We start from the raw sequence: 5,088 nt of genomic DNA, 5'->3' as shown, positions 1-5,088 counted from the left end.
TCTTATTTGATTACTAACCAAAAGCACAAAAATATGTCACTAACTCTTTTTTTTATTAAGCTCAAGTGATCATGTGCTCCACAATGCTTCTAAGAGGCTCCTAAGCCCAATGCAATGGCTATATGAAGATGAGAAAAAGCATGAAAATGGTCCACAAAGTTCCTAATCATCATATATGTCTCCCAAGTATCTCAATTTGCCAATTTTATCAAGATAACCCAAAGGGCTTGAAGATTGTTTCCCAAGGAAACCCTAATTTCACTGTGCTTTGACTGTGCCTAGCCCATGAAGCAATCTCAACCTATGATCAAATTTAATGAAGGCAAGTTCTTTCATTCATCATTTTATGCATATATGAGCCTATTTGAGGCCTCTCAATAATTTATTCATCAAGATTGGAAGTTTGGCCTTGAAAAGTTGACTAGTCAAGTCATCTGACTAAGCTGGGGATCAATGAGATATAATTTTTGATGTGTTTGTCAAATGAAGATGACCCCAAGATAACAAATGTTCTTACAAACCATATGAACAACTTTCATGTTCATCCAAAATCCATTTGAAACTTGGAAGTTCATCATTCATTTCAAAACATTATAGGTCATTTTGATTGAAACCCTAATTTTGGGTCAACTCACCAAGGACATAACTTCCTTAATGTTTATTATTTTGAGGTGATACCAAAGGAATTGGAAAGCTTGATATGTATAATTCAAATGTTATGTTGGAAAAAATTTCATAATCCTAAAATAAATACATGTGATAATGCAAAACATTATAGGTCATCTTGGACCTAATTCATTGAATTTGAAAAAGTACCCAACTTCAAATGCCCATAACTTTGTCATGGAAAATCCAAATTATGCAAACTTTGAGTCTAGATTGAGCATATTGAAAAGATATACAACTTTTATGTTGTAGGTTTTCTCTTTTGAAGCTTGTATCATGAAGACAGAGGGGCTTGGTTAAGCTTATTTTTGGTGAACTTTTTCAAAGTGATTTGAATACATTTTGTACTTGAATTTTCCAATCCAGTTTTGATCAATTTGCACATGCCAAATGATTTTTTGCCCAACATGACTTTTTTTCCTTATTTCAAGAGCTTTCTAACCATTACTCACAATACTCATTTGGGTCTACCATATGTGAGTTTCGAATTTGTTTCCATTTATGTGCATTTTAGTATTTTTATGTTATAACTTGATTTGCAAGCACATTCCATCCAATGTACACGTCCAATTGCTTTTCACATGAACTCGGAAAGTTGTTTTAGCCATCATTGGGCCTTCCACACGCTTACACAGGCCCATGCAATTCAAATTCCATTTGCCATGCACATGAGCAAAGCATGATCAGCTGATGCATTCATTTATAAATAGAGGTTTCCTCTTATTCATTTGCTAACCTTTTGGAGATCCCAAGTGCTGAAGAAGTAAAACCATAACCATCACTAAAGGAATTAATCACTTTTCTTTAATTTTTCGAGCTTGAAATTCAGCATCATTAGCTGAGTTTTAAAGCCAAATTCCTTAGCTTATCACTTCCATTACATTCATAGATCAAAGAGGAGCAAGGATCTTGGAGAATTCGTGGCCAGAAGTTCATCAATTTAGAGGTATAATCTCAAACTTTTTGGATCTAGAACTCTTAATTCAATGTGTAGCGGGGTATTCGTTACCATTAGAGATATTGACTAAATCCAAGGTAAATCATACAAGTCGAGTCGCCACCGCACTTCTATTTATCCAAAGGAATGGTTAGAAAGCGAACAAAAACCTAATAATTTTAACAAAAACTAGTAAAAGAGAAACAAAGATCTGGGTAAGGGGGTTGGTTATGTAATGGGAAGGTGTTAGGCACCCAAAACATCCTAGGTACTCCTAGGGAGCCCTTTTCATACTTGTCGCAAGGTTGTTATTTTGTGAAAGTTTATTTGTGCAAACATGATTGAAGTGATGAGAAGAGAATATACAAGTTATTTACATTTTATGTTTGGATGGATAAAACCCATTGCCTACGTACCATCTTAAAAAAGATTAGGATCAAAACCTCGTAGTTCGGGGTAAAAAATCTCAAAAAATGAGTTGATGAATTGATTGGTCCAAAAGCCTTAAGGTCTTTTGTTATCAAAGGGAGAAAACTCAACCTAAAACCACAAATCCACCATGTGAGGATAGCTTCAACATGCTAGTGAGGGGTTAACCCTATAATAAGCATGGAAGACTCATTGTCCATCACTAAGGATATAAGTGAGTATTACATCTACCACAAGGATAACTCAAACCTAATAACTAAAGGTTATGAAAAAGTTTGGATTAGAAGGTGGCCATCGAAACCACAAAAACACATTTGAATGGGTTATATTTACCAATTAGAAGTATATACAAAATGGTCAAAGTGGACTTAAAGATTCAATTCAAAATAAGTGTTATGGAAAGAAAGTTTGAAAATCAAAAGCATAAGGCTTAGGTTTCTAATGTTTGAAAATAATGGTTAAATGTTTGCACAAATTTTTTGGCTTGGGTTAGAGTGGAGGGAAGAAGAAGAATGGCTAAGTCCTAAGTAAAGCAAGAAGGTGAGGGATAAAGAAACAAAACCACAATGGAGTTCCTTTCTTGAGACCATATTGATAATCCAAGTAGCCCCCATCCTTTGGAATAAGCAATCACACAAAGCATAAACTCAAGCAATCAATAATCAAATGAACTCTTGGAAAGACTCCTCAATGTATCTTGGATCTCTCTCTCTTGGAAGCTCATGGTAATAGTCCCTCAATTAAGCTCAAGTTGGAACTCCTAGCACAAATAAAACACACATCAAAAGGTTCTATAATACAATCAAAGAATGGACAAGAGGGAATTTAGAATATGGTCCTTTCAATGTCATATTCAATATTAAGCATTCTAAAGGATCAATGCCTAGTTGCTCTTTGACTCCAAATTTGCATAGGGAAAATCCTAAAGTCTAAGTCCATTTGTCCAATTCTTTGCATTTGGTTCACAACAATCGAAACAAAACACAAGCACAATAGTATATACACAATTATGTGCTCAAGTGAGCAAAAGGCAAATGACATTAACATAAACATGTGCTCAAGTGAGCAAAGAGAAAAGCAAATGGATAATATGTGCAAGAATAGTAAATTGCATAAAAGTAAAGAGCAAAAAGTAAATGTTAATGGTTAATGGTTAGTGTTAGTAGTTAGTGTGCCATAAGGCAAAATTTAGCGCTATGTTAAGCAATCGTAATTGGACTTATGTAGAAGTCACAACTATCTGAGGCCGGTCAATAATAATGTAGGCAACAACACAAGTTAGAAGTCTTGATTAGTGAACCAAGTTCCAACAACTTGCCATGCCAAAAAGAAGAAGAGAATTGATCTTGTATTGGTTTAAGTCTTTTGCATGATTTAGGAAACAACATATCCTTAATGCAAAGCCATTCACTTGATCAATTGATCAAGATGAATTAGATTTGAATCAAAGAAGGTTAAGTCTCCTTAATCAATGCCAACTTATTAACCTTCAACTCATTGATCAAAAAGAAAAAAGGAAGAAGAAGAAGGAGATGAAGAATGGATAAGGAAATGGAAAGATCAAAATGCATAAGGTGAAATCAAATGTACCAATCCATATGTATTGACCAAATGACATTGAAAGTCAAAGTCAAACAATGAGGAATCAGAAATGAGATGAAGATTGGAGGTCAAACAATAAGCAAAATATTTTTGGTATTTTCAACATTAAAATAAACTTGAATTAAAAATAAAAGAGAGGTCAAACTTCAAAATCACTTCAAATCAACCTTGAAAGGTCCAAGTGATTTATCCCAAGTTCAACAAGGTCAAACTAAGCTTGACAAAAAAATTCAGCATTTTTAAAAGTCAGAAACTATTTTTAATCAATTAAAAATGAATAAAAATAACCTAATTGAACTAAAATCTCAAATAAATCTCAAATCAATAAAAAAATTGATGAGAATATTTTTCATAGATCCATCATCATTCAAATAGGTTAGGAAAATATTTTTGTATTTTTTGGATATCAAAAACTATTTAAAATGAATTAAAAATAACCAGAAAAGAGAAAATTCACAAAAAATATCAAATGATGAAATAAAAAATATCAAAAATCAAAATTAGAAACTAGAAATTATTTGGAGAAGAATGCAATTAGTCCCATATTTTTTGGATTAAAAATGAAGAAGATATTGATTTTTGAAAATAATGGAAATAAAAGAAATTAAATCAGAAAATTGGAAATTAAAAAAAAAACAGGAGCGTTAGATCTGAGCTCATTAATTGAGCTGGCAGATCATACGTTCCAGAAGCGCGCTTCCACCATAGGTCCAAGTCCACGCGTAACACAATGAATAAATGAAAGTCATAACAAGTGAATGTCAGGATTAGATCTGGGAAACTCAATCCAACGATCTAGATTCAAACTAGCAATGGGACGGCCACCAGAGCCACCTTCTTCTCCGGTGAGATTGTATTTTCCGGCCAAAATTGCAGACAACCAAAACTTAACCAAAATACACGATCCATACATCATTGGAAAGCTGGGATGATGTACATCATCCCTGTGTCACTCAATTCCACTCTAAATCTCTATATTGAGAGAAATCAGAGATGAAAATTCTGTGATGTTCAAGTGAACTTCATGGATTTCAACAATTAAGTACTCAAATCAATTGCCTCTATAAAGAGGACTTCAGCCAACACAAAATCCAAGCAAATAGATCAATAGATGATGAGTTTCGAAGAGAAAACCAGTTGAAGAACAACCTTGGATTCTGGAGATTTGAGCTTGATTCCTTGCTTCCTTTATCAAAACAGAAGATAAATGAACTAAAGGATGAAGGTTTAAAAGCTTTAGATCCAAAGATTCAACCAGATGTAGTTGAATTTTAGATCTGAAAAATTTGAAGAAAAGTGAAATAGCTTCTTTAGTGAGAGGTTAGGTTTTCAATTCTGCAGCATTTCAGGTTGATTCCAGGATGAGATTTGAATGGAATAGAGCTTTTATTTATAAAGGGAATGGCAAGGAGAGGGTGATTCAATCCGTGAGATTTGAAATTGGACATTCCTTG

The sequence above is a fragment of the Lathyrus oleraceus genome, chromosome 7 (assembly GCF_024323335.1).
Source record: "Lathyrus oleraceus cultivar Zhongwan6 chromosome 7, CAAS_Psat_ZW6_1.0, whole genome shotgun sequence".
NCBI lineage: Eukaryota > Viridiplantae > Streptophyta > Magnoliopsida > Fabales > Fabaceae > Lathyrus > Lathyrus oleraceus.
The sequence above is the reverse complement of the archived record's forward strand: the minus strand, read 5'-3'. Positions refer to the sequence as shown.